This window comes from Hemicordylus capensis, chromosome 4 (assembly GCF_027244095.1).
Source record: "Hemicordylus capensis ecotype Gifberg chromosome 4, rHemCap1.1.pri, whole genome shotgun sequence".
Classification (NCBI taxonomy): Eukaryota; Metazoa; Chordata; class Lepidosauria; order Squamata; family Cordylidae; genus Hemicordylus; species Hemicordylus capensis.
The window spans coordinates 211,368,313-211,386,489 of NC_069660.1; the positions used below are offsets into that span (position 1 = coordinate 211,368,313).

The 18,177-nt window shown below is 43.2% G+C and overlaps 1 protein-coding gene and 1 non-coding gene across 2 annotated transcripts in view; one reads left to right on the forward strand and one right to left on the reverse strand.

Moving 5' to 3' along the window:
* LOC128323509 (uncharacterized) overlaps positions 1 to 18,177 on the reverse strand; it is a 309,256-nt gene that overhangs the window by 270,868 nt on the left and 20,211 nt on the right. The gene's annotated exons all lie outside the window — the stretch shown is intronic.
* LOC128325535 (U6 spliceosomal RNA) lies at positions 10,884 to 10,987 on the forward strand. The gene has a single exon (XR_008307516.1). It is a non-coding gene; the product is annotated as a U6 spliceosomal RNA (small nuclear RNA).

Sequence of the window (18,177 nt, forward strand, 5' to 3'; positions counted from 1 at the left end):
CCACATAGATAAATTCTTTCCAGGATAATCTGTCTTCAACTTGTCCTTTTAGGTCTCTCAGTGGTGCATTCATTGCTGTCGTAACCGAGTCTGGTTAAGTCGTAATCGAGGAATGGTTGAGTCAGAGTAAAACAGTAGGGTTAGAGCTAGAAGGAGCTCTAAAATGAAGAGACTGTGAAAGAGTGGAGAGAGGTTGGGGGCCTGAGAAGAGAAAATCCACACAATCCAGCTTCCAAACAGAAGGATCGTCAGGGCATTCTTATCTCACCCTGTAATACTGCTGATTTTCTGCTACAAATTGGGCAGACTAGACTGGGCTCTACATCTCCCAACAGTTCTTGCTTCCGTAGCCTGACCAGAAAAAGGAAATGCTCTTTCTCTGGGAATGGTGGAGCCAGGTTGGAAGAAGGATGGAGGGAAAGGCCTGGAGAGAATAGAAAAAGTGGCTGAAGTTTCAGGAGGTCCGTAAGACTTCAGTGGGATCTCAGAACTGGAAAGCACTGGCAGCAAAGCAGCACATTACTGAGAGGTACCTCTGGGCCTTGTCCATGGGCTTTGCAAGGAAAGTCTAGAAACAGTAGCAGGGGGTGTCACACAACAACGTTTTGCAACCCTGCACAAGTCACACAACATGGCAACATTGAAACACTATGTGGATGGAGGGGGTGCAAAAGGCATCCTCGCCCAGGGAACAATTTCTGTGTGCACATCTGAATCTGTCAACCATAAAGACAACAAAATAGCCCCCTGTGCCCTTGCCTTAACCAATACAATGCTACAATCACAGGACTGGAGAACCGTGGTCTGGAACCGTGGTCTGGAAGTGCCCTCCATCAGCTAGAGAGAAGTGCTCATTGGTTCCTGATAATTGTATCATTTAATAAACTTCTCTCAGAAGAGGTTGAGTTTGGTTAACTCACAGCTCTGTTGACCTGGATATACAGTACCTCAGGTCAGCCTTAGCCAAAATACTCTGGGAAAACCATGCAATTCTGCCTTGTGTGAGGTATAAAGTTGCCAAATTGACCTGAGACATGTGACTGTACTCTGTTACTTTAAAAAAAAAAATTATATCCCCCTTTTCCTTCAAGGAGCTCAGAGCAGTGTACATGATTATGTTTATCCTCACAACAACCCTGTGAGGTAGGTTAGGCTGAGAGAAACATGACTGGCCAAGAGTCACCCAGTGAGTTTCATGGTTGAATGGGGATTCGAACTCGGGTCTTCCCAGTCCTAGTCCAACACTCTAACTACTATGCTATGCTGGCTCTCTTAACATTTGATTGCAACAAATTTCATAAATAAGTAATGCATGTATTGATCTTGGTTTCACTTAACATATTCCCTATTTCAAACTCAAAATATCCACCCACATACCCTTATGTCAAATTTGTTTCAATAGTTCTGACAGGAAAAGAAAACAAGGGGGGAAAGGAAAAAAGGGAGAGGGAGAAGAACCCAATGATTTCACTGGCTTCACAGTTACCGCCACCACCAACTGTTATGTATGCCCGAGAAATGTTACCAGATTCATTCCTTATTTTCTTTTGTGCAAAAGGTTACATAAGTGCAATTAAAATAAAGAGTAACAGACAGGAATGCAGCAGGATCTTTCAGAACAAAAAAAGTTCTAGGTTTTAAAAGACCAGTTAGAATCCTGGCTTTGGTACAGTATAATTTCTTTAAAGTGGTATTTAAGAAAGGGCATTTAAATCATTAATTTTAGATACGTGCTGTTTTATTTTTATGTATCACCCGGAAAGTGGTTACAGTGGAATGAACATACAGTCCTGAGAGTAGTTAATTTATTTCCTCAAAAAGGGACAGACTCATTTGTGAAGAGCTTCCTTGAATTGTTGCTCTTTTATTTATGGTTGATTGGGGAATTATCCCACAAAGGTAGTGATGTACCATGCATATGGACATTTTAAAAGAAGGGCTGCGCTAGTGGTGTGCATGGTCCGGATACCCCGCGGTTCAGCACAGGGGGGAGTTTCTCTTTAAGGGGGGGTGGTAGTACTTAAACACCCCCCCTGCCGCCGCTCTTCCCCCTCCGGAGCTGGCGGTTTCCAAAACGTTCTTGGGGCGGCAGAGTTCCTCCCTGCCGCCCCTGCCCCAGTCGTCCTTGCTAGCGTTAAAGTAAACAGAGCTGGTGGCCGCAAAGGGCACATGCACGCCACCAGCTCTGTTTACTTTAACGCTAGCAAGGACAACGACGGGGGCAGGGGCGGCAGGGAGGAACTCTGCCGCCCCAAGAACGTTTTGGAAACCGCCAGCACCGGAGGGGGAAGAGCGGTGGGGGGGTAAGTACTACCACCACCCCCTTAAAGAGAAACTCCCCCCCCCCGGCCCTTCCGAACCGAACCGCGGGGTATCCGGACCGATCTGGAGGCCTTGTCAATGGCCTCCGGACCGGACCATGCACACTCCTAGGCTGCGCACAGATCAAAATATCAGATTCGATTCAAGAGATTACTGCATTGTTCCTCCAACAGAAATGCAACCCTGATCAAATCAGTCTGATGCATAGTATCAGAACAATGTATCACCCCATTGAAAATAACGGCCCATTGGGAAAAAATGGTAAACCACCCAAATGCCTGTATGTATTGTAAAGTAGAACTGGGGGGGGGGGGGGGAGAAAAATTTTCAGGGATGGTAGACTCTTGTCAGGGATTGAAATCACCCAATTTCATGTACAGGTGTCAGGGTTTCTGAGAAGCCGTCAAAACCCTTCCATAACATTTCTGCTTTGCTTAGATCCTAGGGATGTGCAGAACAATGCCCTTCGAGTGAAGGGCTCATTCCATCAGATCAACCAGCATTCCATGGGATGCAAACACCCAAAACATTCCAACAGAACAAGCCCTTCATTTGAAGGGCATTCCAGCTTGGCTTGGAACTCTCCAAATAGCCCATTTTGAGGCAGGCCATTCAGAGCTCGAAACGTTCTGCATATCCCTATTTGATGCTTGGAAGCACTGGTAGCCTCTTCTGAGAGTACATTGTGGGGTTGTGCGTTTTGTCTTTTTTTCTGTTTTGTTTTTGGCTTGAATCCGAAATACCCCCGTTTTGTTCTTTGCTCAAAACCAGCCAATTTGAAACACCCCAATTTTGTTCTTTGTTCAAAATTGCAAAATCCAAATCCGAAACATTTTGGATTTTAAAAAATGGCCCCAGGGAAAAACTAGTGGGTGGGGCTGGTAGTGCCCAATGGGTGGAAACTAACACCCAAATTTCAGAAGAATTGGGCAAAGGGCTGGGTTTTGGTGAATTTTTGAAGTATAGGATTTTTCCCTTAGGGAAGAATTGAGGTTTTAGCAAAAGTATAGCTTCATGTTGGGGGGAAAGGGGTGGCCCAGAGCAGAGTAGGGTGGGTGGTAGTGCCCAGTGGGGGCAAGGAAGCTGCCAGAATTATTTCAAAGGAATTGGGCAGAAGGCTGATTTTTAAAGATGTAATGGAATTTGTGTGTCTGTAAAGTTCTTCCCCATAGGGAATGATGGACCTCCATAATTCCTGCCCCATAACTGCACTTGGGGGGCACCAGGATGGCCCAGAGCGAGTGGTGGTGTAGACCACATAGGGTGCCAATCACCCCCATGGGTTGCTAACCCATGGGGTACTGGGTTCTGTTGTTTCTGAGATGTTTTGTGTGTAGATTCAGATTCTCTGGTAGCATATGAGAGTGGATTCATGGTTTGTCATTGAAAATCTCATATGCTACCAGAGAATCTACACTCAGAACACCTCAGAAACAACAGAACCCAGCACCCCATGGGTTAGCAACCCATGGGGGCGGTTGGCACCCTATGTGCACTACACCACCACTCACTCCCGGCCACCCCAGTGCCCCCCCCAGGTGGAGTTATGGGTCTGCTGAAACCTCCATTATTCCCTGGGTGGGGGGGCCTTAAAGAAGCATAAACTCCCAACAATTCCTAAGAAATCAGCCCTTTGCCCTATTCCTTTGGAATCTGGGTTGTGGCAGGCACCCCTTGAGGCACTGGCACCCAACCCACTGTTTTGCCCCTCAGGCCCCCTTTCTGCCCCGAATCTGCCCCAAAGACATTTCAACTTCAGAAATTCTTTAAAAAATCAGCCCTTTTCCCAATTCCTTTGGAATCTGGGTGGCAGCAGGCACCCATTGTGGCACTACCACCTGAACCACTCTTCTGTCCCTGAAGCCCCCTTTCTGCCCCCAATCCACCCCAAATAACATCAACATCACACATCAACAACAGCAGAGCTTTGGGGGGAAATCAGGCAGATTTCCAAAGGTCATGCACATCCACATCCCCCCACCCACCCGAAATGCAATTGATCTACACACAACAGTGTGAAACAACAACAATGAAATGCACACTGCCCCACTGGCCAATGAGGGTAAAATTTACCCTTAAATTTGCTTAAAAGGAATAAGGTGGCAATTGCCAGCAGATCAGCCCATGCTTTCGCTGGCCAATCTGCGGGCTGGAAGGGCTGGAAATTCAAACAGATGTCAAAACTAAAAACGGAGACTGAAGGAGAAAGACTTTCTGCGATTGCAAAATGGAGTTCCAAAACAGCCGAAACAACAAAACATTTTGTATCTGAAACAGGGACGTTTTGTTTTGGCTACAAAATTTTCTGTTTTGAGCATTGGGTGTTTTGTTTTGGCTACAAAACAGCCGAAATGGCCTGTTTTGTTCACAAAATGTTTTGTATCCGAAACAAAACGCACATCCCTAGTACTTTGTCTCCAAAGTACAGGCAAGGGTTTCCAAGGAGAGTGTGCACTCCCTTTTCACATGACTGCTTTGCTTAGATATCTAGATCCTTGGAGGCAGTGATAACCCCTTTTAAGAGTACTTTGTGTCTCAAAGTGATTGGAAGGTGCAGATTGGAAGTGATTGGAAGGAGCAGATGAACCAAGTGTAGCTTGCTTTCAGCAGCTGCAAGCATGAAGAAACCAATGAGTCCCAATATAGCAGCCACCATGGGCAGTAGGTTGGTGGAAGCATCCTGCTCCCACGTCCTACCCAAACCTCAACCTCCCCAACCTGGTGGTTGCCTACAAACAAGAAAGGAGGACTGTCTGGGGTGAAATAAAGTGAAGTAAAGGCAAGGGCTGGGATGGAGGGGAAAGAAAAGAAACGGAGAGGGGGAAAGGGACAAAAAAGGTTATTTTATTATGTCCATATCTTTAAAAACCTCAGCATAACTCACATGGAGAACCAGCAGTCTCCCCATCCAGGTACTGATCAGGTCTGCACCCATTTAAATTTAAAGATGTTAGAGCAGCAGCTTGTCCTGGTTTAGCAATCCATTTTGGCCTACTGACCGTTTAGACATTCTTGCCCCTACCACCATTCTCTACAAAACATTTAATGCCCAGCTCCCTCTTAATCTTTTCAAATTAGTATATCTCTCACCAGTCTGTTTTGTTAGGCGTATTAGAAAAGTAGCTGGGCCATATCACCTGATCCATGTAACCTGGTGCCTTCTAGGTCCATTCCCAAATGTTTAACTTTTGTTTTTTTAAAAATGGAAGTCTCTAACTATTATCACTGTGAAACTTCGGCCAGTCAAGAGTGCTGACACAGAATGCTTGTAGGAGGATAGTGATTCATAAGTATAATATATATTCTATGGCATCCTCGCTGGTAGGCTTCCAGGCCACTTTTTCCAGGTTTTAGCATTTGGAACCCTATGTGGTCTGGGAACGGGATTTGTGAAACACGTGTTTCCATGTGAAAATTTGTGAAACACCTGTTTCTGCCCAGGTCCTGGGAACAGCATCTGAAGCCCTGCTCTCTGGCTTGCTATTATCCCAAACTCGTATGGCAGTGGTCAAGGACAGGGCTTTTTCAGTGAAGCACCCTCCCTGACAGGAATCATCAAACCCTATATTTGGCAACATTTTTTTCTGGGAAGCTTTCTACGGATCCTGTTTTAACCTGTAAAGCACTGTTTTAACCTGTTCACACCTTGGTTTTTTTGTGAATCTATTTTGTTTTAGTTTTAATAATTGGAGGTCAGCAGTTTAAATTGATACACTTTATGTATGACCATTTTTATGTAAGCCACCTTCTAAGACATTGAGGCGATTCTCTCAATCAGTGGAAAGTGGGCTAAGGGAGGTTAGCCCGCTTTCCAAGGACCGTGGGAACCACTGGGCTCGCAGGTGAGCCTGGTTTCCCCCAAGCAAGTAACCCACTCAAATACCCCTCCCCTTAGCCCAGGTTAGCAGAGTGAGTGTTCTGCTAACCTTGGTTTTCCAGTTGTGTATTGCTGCAGCGTGTCTCCATGCCACAGCAACACAGGAGGAGACCCCCATCAGGAGGCTGCAAGCAGCCTCCCAGGCTCAGGGGTCTCTCCAGGATGCCCCACGTGCTCAAGCAGGGCATCCTGGAACTTCTGGGGGCCGTGTGGCCCCCGATCCCTGCAGCCCCCACTGGCTCCATGACGGAGCCTGCAGTCGTGTGGGTGGCCAATCTGGCCACTCAGGGCTGCAGCCTTGATCATCTGCGGGGAGAGTGGGCTAAGCTAAGCAGAACCCCCTCTGGCCGGTCTCACTGATCGTGAGACTCGCCTCATTGTGTCTGAAAGGTGGGGAAAGACATTTATATAATATATACATAAATTTGCCAAATTGCTCTCTATCAAGTAATAATATGTTTAAATTTTAAAAATTAAATATATTATGTATGCCCTAGATATTCTGCAATTTCCTCCTCACCACTAGCTTTCTGGCAACAGACCTGAAAAATAGTAAGGGAAACAGCTTCCAAATATAGATTAACTGCATTAGTTGTGCTCCCTTGAATGCATACTCTAGGGTTAGAAATGGATAAACAAAGAAAATAATGCTCAGAGAATAAGTGGCACTATCCTTTCTTCACAGAATTCAGCCAAAATCTTCTCACTGAGATCTCTGGTATAACCTGAGGAAGAAGATTTGCTTTCTGCCCAGTGGACACTGATGACAAGGACACCAGCCCTTGGAATATAAACCTGCAACTCTTTCCATCTTGTTGTTAATGAAGAAACCCACCTTGCTAGCTTTATAAGATAAACAATTTGGGCTTCACCATAAAGCTTAGAGACTAGTTTCAAATACCCTAGCCCATTCCTATATTTTGCTAGGTGAACATTTATATACTTAGGAAAATGAATAAAATTCTTCTGGTCTGTTCTCTCTCTTCTTTGCATACACACACAACTTACAACAGAAGGGATTTATCACCTGTTAAAAGAGAAGAAATTTTGTGCTAGTTCCTTACTAAGGTATTGGCAGAACATCAGTGAGTGAATGATTACCTTAACAGCCTCCTTGAGACACCCTTTGGATTATCTCATAAATACCAGGAACCAGTCTTGCTTTTTCAGAGCTGTGTTACAAGATAGGCGCCCCAGTCTCAGGCACAATTCACACAAATAAGTAGCTGTGTGGTGGCTATTTGTAATCCAAGCAGCACAGGGATTGTGCCAAGTGACTAGTAATTTATTTGTTTATTATTTGCTGCATTTATATGCCACTTTTTTGCCTTAGCATTCCAGGTGGTTTACTCTTCAAGAAAGTTGGGGTGGGGTGGGGCTGCCCTCTTAGGCCACTGCTGGTTCCTTCAGTCCTCTCAGGACTGTGCTGGTTCCTTCATCCAGAGCTGTCCTTAGGGCAGGGCAAGCAGAGCAACCTTATCATTCAAGGCATTTTACAATTTGAAATACTAAAAACAATAAGAGTTGCAAAAGGTACAACAGAGTTGTCTCAAGCCCTCATTCAGGAGCTGGTAGTATGAACTTCCTGGCCTCCCTCAGGGCACACAGATCTTAAGTAGCTCAAAGAAGGGACAGAGGGGGTACCTCAACAGTCCTTCGGGTGAGTATTGGTCTCTATTGCTGATGATGGCATGAACTTTCTGGCCTAGATGCCTCATGCATAGCTTCTGACTACACAGCTCTACCAGCTACACTAGTCCTATCTAGACATTATGGTCTGGTTCACTCGTTTACTGGCCCAGCATGTGAGGAGGACAGCGATGCTCCATGGGTGCACTCACCTTGATGTCATCTGAAAGACATCCTGACATGATGTTGCAACATTCTTCAATCACATGTTGGGGCTGGTCATTCAAACATGCCCTAAATACATGCTCCAAACCCCTGTTTAACAGGGTTTTAGAGCACATGTTTAAGGGCAGTGTGGTGGATTAAACCTTCATCTCAGAGCAAGCTCACATGAGGGAAAGAAATGCTGAATTGTCCCTGCTAAGCTGCCTGGCTAGGTTTCTCCTAAAACTATTCTGTATTATTGGTAGGTTCAAAATGCTGCTGCCACCACCCCTCTTATCGACAGAGCTTGCACCTCCCTGGGCTTGGGGTGGGATCCCAGGTGGGATCCCATCCCTTGCTAACTTGGCAAAGAGGCACCTTTTACCATGGTGATTCTCTTTATTTAGCAGGGGGAGAGTAACTGGCCCTATCCACCCCCAGCACAGTACCTCCAGTGACTGTTGCTGGTGTCTATCTTGTGTTTCTTTTTAGAATGTGAGCCCTTTGGGGACAGGGAGCCATCTTATTTATTTATTATTTCTCTGTGTAAACCACCCTGAGCCATTTTTGGAAGGGCAGTATAGAAATTGAATTATTATTATTATTATTATTATTATTATTATTATTATTATTATTATTCCCAGGGAAAACTCTTTATTTTGCTGTTGGTTAAGTACAAAAATCTTCCAAGTGCAAGCCTACATGTGGTGAGAAAACTGATAGCTGCTCAACATTTGAGGACGTATTTGAACCAGAGGAATCGCCCTGCACTCCCGCCCACCTTTTCCTGAGTTAAAAATCAACTCGGAGAGGCTTGTAAAAAGAAAATAACTATAAAAACCAGTTTTATTCAATTACTACAGACTGCTTCCATCTGAGGCTTTCTCAGCTTTAAAACAGTTAGGAATACTTAGTAGGTTATCTTAATGCACACTTAAATGTTTATAAAGTCTTTTGCAACATCCTAGGTAGGGTGGGCATAGGTTAGTGTTTCTTATTTTAATTATGCTACAGGTAAACAATGATAGAACAGTATCAGGAATATGCAGACGCACACACACCAAAGAAATATAACATCCCTAACACAAAGTCTGACTAAAAAACTTTCCCCTAGACTAAATTTCCCAAAGCCATAAGCCCTGGCTCCTGGCCCTCAACTCACCAAACTCCTGATGAGAATTCAAGATTCCTGCCCTCCTGTCTTCCAAGGATCTGCCGAATTATTTTCCTGCAGCCAACCTCCATGGCCATATGTCCTCCTATGCACCTCCAGCCTAGCTTGCTTTCTAGGTCCCACCCACTTGGTGTGCTGATTGGCTGAGCCCTGGAGTTCACCAGCCTGTCAGTCAAGACAAGGGTTCACTTCCAGTTAACTCTTGAGAGGGAGGGGAGGCTGATCACTACAGGCCATTCAAACAAAAGCCTCCACAAGTGATTGAAGGTCATTCCAACAGTGTATCAAAATATCCTTCGGATGACATCATGGCAGGCACGTTCATGGAGTTTCAACGCCATCTTTGCATGTTCTGCCAGTGATCAAGTGAACAAGCCCTATGCTGTTCTGTGCACATGTATATGTTTTTATTTGAGTGATTATGCATGCGTTCACTTTAAAGTGAACCTGGGTACAGCTCTCTCAACTGTAAGGTACAGATTGGAATTGTACTACTGTACATGCTTTGAACATAACGTGTGAATAACTGTGCATGCATATACTGTACACAGATTGTACATGTGTTGACATAACAAGTGAATTGAGCTACTACTAGTTGTAAAGTTTTCTGTGCTGCAAACTACAGGGGGAAAATGGTTTGCCATGCCATGGGGACAGTTCAGATGATATGTCTAAGCTAGCCCTGGCCAGGCCAGGCTGTCCCACCTCCGCCGCCTCCCAGTGGCCAGCCGAGGCTGCCGAGGCCTCCTTTTCCCGGACGGCCTGGCCAGGCCAGGCTGTCCCACCACTGCCGCCTCCTAGGGCCCAGCTGAAGCCATCAACGCCTCCTTTCCCCAGACGGCCAGGCCAGGCTGTCCCACTGCCGCCACCTCCCAGCAGCCAGCCGAGGCCACCGAAACCTCCTTTCCCCCGACAGCCTGGCCAGGCCAGGCCATCCCACCACCGGTGCCTTCCAGCACCCAGACAAGGCCACCAACACCTCCTTTCCCCTCCTTTCGCCAGCGCCTTCCAGCGGCCAAGCGAGGCCGCCGCCACCTCACCCAGGCCGTCCCACCACTACCTCCTCTGGCCGTTTTGCGGCCCCCCACCACCGCCTCCATTTTATCTTTCCCTTCAAGTCTCACTGAAGGCCAGAACTCTCAAATGTGTTGCGAGAGTTCCGCCACCAAATCCAGGAGGACATGCATGCCGGCTAAGAGAATTAAATATATAGATTTTAAGAAAGAGATACATCCCATAATTTAGCATTACATCTCTCTTTATGTAACTTATGTAACATGTATTGGAAGATGTTAATGTATATATTTGTAGGTAATACTGTTCCAGAGCACATGTGCTCCATAGCTAGAAAGCCCTTACTTCTAGATGCCATGGTACCAACTTTATGAAGGTGTCAATTTATGAGGCAAAATACATTTCTAACACTCAGGTGGTTCTGTAGCCATGAGGATAAAAGTTGGCCTCCCTGTTACAAACAAAGCATATTTCTGTCTTATTTTAATGGTAAATGCCCCCAGAAGGGGACCAATCATTTCAGCTGACTGAAATTACCGATACGGCCATGCACATAGATGACCACATTTTCTCATGTTACCTGTGCTCCCAAAATATGATTATTTACAAGGATGTAATTGCTTATTCTTTAACATCTAAAATATGAAAAATACATATTTTTATGTATGCTTTGGCAACACATATACTAAAACTGGAATCATACAAAGAAGATTACACAGGACCTGAGCAAGGATGACATGCAAATTCATGAAGCACTCATTTTTTAAAATTACTAAGTAAGGTTATGCAGCCTCCATACAGATGTAGCCAATATTGTTTAAAAGAAATTTTTAAATAATGTGCAAGTAAACACTGCATAAAACAGGTACATCATGGAAAATAAGTAGTAATAAGTGTTGAAATTACATCTTGGCTTCTCCCTCTCTCACTCAACAGTTATGACATTTCCCTCTGAATCTTCGGGGGGGAATACAGTGTTCAGAGAGCCAATTCATTTATACTAGATACAGCCCTAATTATAGATGGATTTCATAAATGGAATTAGTATATTTGTACAATTGCATATGGAATTCGTACAGGAATTCAGAACTCCTCCACTTTAACTTACTAAAACAAAATAAACATTATTCAGTATTTTAATGTACAAAATTTTCACTCATTTATTTATCAGATCATTCTCAATAGCATTTAAAAGACGAGGAACTGAACACTGAGAAATAGTGAATTGCCTACGGCTACCAGCAATTCCACTGCATGTCTGGAACATGAGTCAGGCCCATGTCTAAAACTGGAGAGTATTGTGGGTTCAGTCCAGAACTATTAAAACTAATGGAGGAATAGTAACTATATTGTTTTTCAGGTGATATGAACCGCCACATACATATATAGTAGTACTTGAGGTCTAGGATGTTGCTACATGATATTCATCGGCATGTATTGTACATTAAATTTATGTTGCCGTTAATCATCATTCTCTTGAAAAATGAGGTTCTGTACAGAACGCATAAGAAACCAGATTATCTCCTAAGAAACCTGATATAATTATAATAATTTTGTTAAGGTTCTGCTACTAAGCACAGCTGAGCTGGAAGTTTAATCTGAAATAAAACTTTTACAATTCATGAAAAGTAGCTTTTAGGAAGCAAGTTCCACTATGTTATTTCTCATCCATATCAGCTGACTGATACAAAGATTTTTTTTTTTTTTAATGAAATGTGCGTGTATGTTTGTGTATACACAAATTCTGGGTAATACAATTTGATATCTTATTTTATTACCCTGAAGGTTATAGTGGACTTTGTTTTCAAAAGTAAAAGTAAATATATCATTAATGAAAAGATAACTCTTGGTAATAGAAGCTTAATCTTGAATCTTCAGTACCCATCTCCTCTACATATCTACCTCCACAAATATAGCTACTGTTGGTAATAGATCAGTGAAGTCTGTCTGAAAGCAATGAGACAGAAATCATACCATATGAGCAGTCCCAGAAGGAATACCTCAAGTAGTTCATAACATACTCCACTTGCCTCTGGCATTGGTTCCTGGATTAGTGTCATATATGTGTCAGTATGAAACAACATAGACTATTTGTTTATACATTCTCATTACTCCCAGTTATTTTACTCTATATTCTAGCTGACGTTGACTGTATATATCAATACTCTCATTGCTTTGAGTTTGAATTTGGCTGCCACACACTGAAACTCTATGAATGGATGGCCAGGGAAGGAAAATACGAGGGTTCTGCAGTCGGCATTGGGAGATGCTATGCCCCAAGTAAACAGGGTCCATTATAGCAATGTCCACATGCTACTATGGCAGTTTTTGCATGGTACTAATTGGAACCATAAAAGGCATCTGGCAATTTCACATACAGTTACTGTACAGGGAAAAAGATTTCCCCTTTACATTACAACATTTAATTAATTGAGAAAGCCTGGATACATATAACTGAAACAACTTATACTGCAATTATTTCTATTCATCCTCACTGGAAGGAAACATAAAATATTACAGTCATCTGGGGCATAATTGAAATTAGCCAAATGCCCCCTGTAGGTACTAGTGATTTAGTGGCCTTTGCTGTCTCCAGCTCAATAAACTGCAACTAAAAAGACTGGGTCTACCTGAATAAAATTTCCCACGAAAATAAAGAGCAATATACATTGCTTATGCTATGGCTACAAATATTGAGGGGAACACTGATATTCCTATAGAGGGAACTCTGTCTTTCAGGCAGTTAAGTGCTGAAAGCTAACCCAGCAAAACCATAATTAAATGGTTATCAAATCTCTGACCAAATTTAAATAGCGAGAGAGATACCAATATCCTGGGCTCCCTGGTCTGAGCTGTTCTGTCTGAGGAGTGTCTTAGTACTTTGGTATATGGGAGAACTGCACTTCCCCCGTGGACCATTTATTGTATTTATTTTATTGTTTTACTTTTAAGCTCTATTTCTGCACAAGTGCTCCTAAGGCAATTCAGAAAGCACACTTAAAAACCATTTTAAAATTTAAGTTAACTCACATCAAACAGCAAACAGAAGCAGCATTAAAAACAGCATAATAACTCACAGAAAGGTCTCCTCCCTCCTTGGTCATTCAAGACCAAAGGCTCTGCAAAACAAGCATGTATATTTACAATTCTCGTCCAGGAAGTATACAAGTGGTGCTTGGCCAAGGAAGAAGTTTCAGGGCTTTGATACCTCAGTAGAGAAGGCTGTCTCTACAGGGAGGCAGTTGGTCCATCCTATTTATTTATATATTATTTCTCTATGTAAACCGTTTTGGAAACTTGTTGGAAAGTGGTATATAAATATTGTTGTTGTTCGTCTGTTAGATGATGAGTTAGATGATGAGAGAGTGAAAAGAGGTTATTAAGGAGGATTTGGAGACTGCTGAGAAGCTGAATGAGTTATTTGCATCTATCTTCACAGCAGAAGATACTGAGCGTATACCTGTGCCTGAACCGAGCCTCTCAGCGACAGAGGCTAAAGAACTGCGTCAGACAGAGGTGACAAGAGATGAGTTCTAAACTGTCAGGAAAATTTTTAAAAAAATAACATATTGCCAGAGCCAGTTGTCATCCACCTGAGATTCCTTAAAGAACTCAATGTGAAATTGCCGGCCTCCTTACAAAAATTAATAATTTATCCCTACAGTCAGGCTCTGTACCAGAGGACTGGAAAGTAGCCAACGTAACACCAATTTTCAAAAAGGGATCCAGGGGGGATCTGGGAAATTACAGGCTGGTTAACTTAACATCTGTTCTGGGCAAATTAATGGAAAGCATTCTCAAGGATAAAATTGAGTCAGCTGCTCATGGTTATGGCTCTGTCTGTCTGAATGGGGAAGTGGTATAACCATGATGGCTGGATAACCCAAGGTTGCTGCTCACAGAAGTTTCAGCCACCATGGTTACAGTGCTTTCCCCTTCACAACATATGGAGCCATGAGCAGAACCATGAGCAGAGGTGTATCTAGGGATAATAGCACCTAAGGCAAGCACTGAAAATTGCACCCCTGTCCAAATATCTGACACCCATCTTTCAGATAACTTTACCATAATATCAGCTCAAAAATACAAGTTCAGACACTTTCAGGAGAAAAAGGTTGTAAGCAACACACACATGCATACACACATACAACCACACACATGGCACATATGTGCCAGTCGCCTTCCCAAGGAAATGCAGGGGTGGCAATACATTGCAAGTGCAACATTTCTGGGTGTGAATTCTTACAACTGTTTTTTTTAAAGCACCACACAAGTTAAAGGCAGGCACTTTCCAAGTTTGAAATCCCACAAACCTTATAATCAGATTGCTTGACAAATATTCAGATAAAGCTAGAGCTCTGTATAGAGAATTAAACAGCATGCGAGTGAATATTTCCATTTTATTCCTTGCCTCTCCCCCCACCCTTCAGTTTTGCCAGCTTACAAGGTATTAAACCAACATTGTCTTTTTAAGAGATGTTTTGTCCACTTACTTTTGTGCCACTTATATCTGTTTTTTAAATGCTCGGGTCCCTTGGCAAGTTCAAGTTTGCATTCTTCTGACTACCTAGAACAATCTAGACTTGGGTCTCACAGACGCCATTTGAGCATGTGCGGTGGCCATTTTTGTTTTCAGCAGCCTTTTTTTATTTTAAAAAATAGCTGCTGCACATGCTCAAATGGTCCCTGAGAGGTCCTATGCCTTGCCAGGCCTCACAGAGGCCTTTTGAGCATATGTGGCAACCTCCAAAATGGCCGCCGCACTGATCTTTGTAGGCCCGAACAGGCCTGAAAATCAGCCTGGGACAGGCTGCAGCAGTGATCTAAGAGGCCGGCGGGGGGGGGGAACCTTTGTAGAATCCCCGCCTCCCGCAGCCTTTAGGATGCCCCCCAAAGGGGCTACAGTTAAAAAATAATAATTTTTTTTTAATCGTGAATTGGGGAGGGGTGGGGGCAGCATGGCACCTAGGGCACGTGCCCTGGCTGCCCAAACCTAGTTTTGCCTATGAGTGGCCAGCTCAAGGGAGGGAGTGACAGTGCCAGCAAGGACTTCCTCCCCACTTTTGCCTCTGTAGGCATGATAACATATGCCAGAATAACATGTGAATAGAGCTATTGTGTCCTAAGCTCTTTGGCCAAATCCAGTCTGCAAAGCCTGAAACTCTGCTTGGCTTAGACCTTGAGGCCATGTTACTCCTACATTAAAATAACTACATCGGTAACCAAAACATTTCCTAGCAAAATACGAGGTACTGGTTATAACCTATAAAGCCCCATCAGCTTAGGCACAGGGCATTTAAGAGAATGTCTTCTTAACTATGAGTCCCATTGCCCACTGAAATCATCTGGAGAGGTTCGTCTGCAGTTGCCACCAGCTCATCTGGTGTCTAAGGAGAGATGGGCTTTCTCTGTTGCCACCTTGAGACTCTGGAATGCACTTCTTGTTGAAATAAGAGCCTCCCCATCTCTGATGACATTTTAAAAGTCTTTAAAGGCACATTTATTTACCCAAGCTTTTTAACTAGACTAGACTTGTGGTTAAGTTTTTTATTTCTGTTTTAATTTATTTTATTTTGCTGTAAACCACCCAGAGATGGAAGTTTGAGGGTAGGGGTGCACACAGACCATTTCCCACTGTTCGGTCCAAAATTCAACTGAATTTCAACCAGATCATGGGTTCGTGAACCGGTTCAATCAAACTACCCAGCTGGGCCAGTCTGTTCAAACCAATTCAAAATAATTTTATTAATTTATTTAACTAACATATTTAAGTTTTTAGTGCCCCAAACCTATGTCTCTGGGTGGCTTACAAGAAAAACAAAACAAATTTAAAAAAATTAAAACATTAAAACAATTTAAAATTTAACACAGTGTTAAAAACATTTCAAAATGGTTCACTCACAGGGAATAATAGGCAACTCGAACCTACTACCCAACCCACAAAACAATGGCACACACGTGATTTTTAATGAATTTTTGAATTTTATCTGGGTCAGTAGGTCAGTGTCTGACCCAGGTAGTACCCATGGCCAACCAACCCGCTTTGGTGTCCCAGGGAGACACCACAGCATATAGCCGCCCATAAGCTCAACTAGAGCAACTTCAGCCATATTTTGAAAGAGTAGCACACCTTGCAAATGCAGAAAAAGATTGCAGAGCAAACCAGAGCAGTGAGTGAAGCACAAGGCTTTGGCCTTGGAGCTCAAGGAATATTACACATATACAGTGAGCTGCCACTGCGTCCATTTCTTGCTATCTCATAAACAAAGCAAACCACACAGTTTGCAACTCCCTCCTTTTTGCTCCCTCTCCCTTGTCCCTCCCCCGCCCTGACAACACTTGATTTTGAATTATAACCAGCCAATCAAGAAAAAGGAGATCGCAAGCCAATCAGAAGGCAATGGCAGAAATCCAATCAGCAACGGGTGGAAGACAAAAGCCCTCCAAACTGACACTCGGGGCTGTCTGTTATAGCTGCTCCAACCGGTTCACTTTGAACTGGGTTCGATTCAGGTTGATCTTAGACCAGTTCCCTTTTGTGAAGGGTGTTCCAGTTCACTATCGAACCGCTCCAACCCGCCTGGTTCACAGCAGACCGGTTTGCAATTGAACCATTCTGCACAGCCCTAGTTTGGGGTGGTGTACAAATATAATAAATAAATATTGTGCCCTATTACCTTGCACTACAAGTCATCGTGCTTAATGAGGAGAAAATGCAGATTAATATCAGTTAGGGTTGTGCAAGAAAAAGCCTGTTTCATTATTCCATTATTCACAACGCATTGTGTGAAAAAGTACTTCCATACTTTTTCAAAGAAAAAAGGTTGCTGCTGCCATGCCATATACCGAATCAGACCATTGATCCATCTAGCTCAGTAGTATTATCTACACAGACTGACAGCGGCTTCTCCAAAGTTGCAGGCAGGAGTCTCTCTCAGCCTTAGCTTCCATTTGGACCTCCACTAGTAACTGTAGGTATTCATTCTGGAACGAATAAAAACTTAACAAGTCAATTTCATTACATTCCAAACCAAGTTCACACACCTAATGCCAGTTCATACCATAATTTTGGAGAGACAGTGACATGTGAAGACATCACTTCATGTCTTTTTCCGATCAGCAGCTGCCTCTGTAGCTCAGCTGCTTTGTTATTCCATCCATGTACCTTCATGGCACAGAGTCCTGCCTGAGCTAGTTCCTTAATGCACTGGTACTCTGCTTTCTTTGCTTTTAGGTATTTGTCATTCAGCTCTACAAAATGAGTATTGTCTCAGGAGCCAAATAAAGACATAACATTGTCATCGTTTTCATCAAACTCAATCCTGGTGTTTACAGTGAACAAAACTGATCACAGCCACTTAATAATAATAATAAACAGAATCCTCATAAGTCTGCCATTCAGTTTCAACATCCTCAACTATTCGTTGCATAATTTCACAAAAACTGCAATTCAGACATCTTTCCTTTGCTCAAGGAATTCATTTTTTTAAAGACACGTAAGCTTCTAAATGTAAAGTATGCTATTTACTCAGTAGAGGCATTGTGAGACACAGCTTAATTACCTCCTTGGGATTTAGTTCTCTTTTTAAAATTTAGATGTTATAATGTTCCCCCATAATGGGCTTATCTGGAAGAGTCCATTACCAGTCACTCTTTTTGAAAACCTGTAAGATCACAAATAATGGAGAACGACTGGCAAGGGATGAAGCTTAATCTACTGATCAATTACATAGGCTCCAAAGGAAAGTTACTTGCAACAGAAATCCCAGGGGATTTAATAGACCTATGCATGTATAAAGTAGCCTAATCCAATATGAAGGCTCCTGCACCAACTGGGACATGCATAGAAATAGCAAACTCTAAAACAAGAAGGGTCTGCTGTATCAATCAACTTTTCCAATACAAAAAGATGCCTACAGATAAGAGGACACTGCCATAAACTCAAATAAGCAAGTCA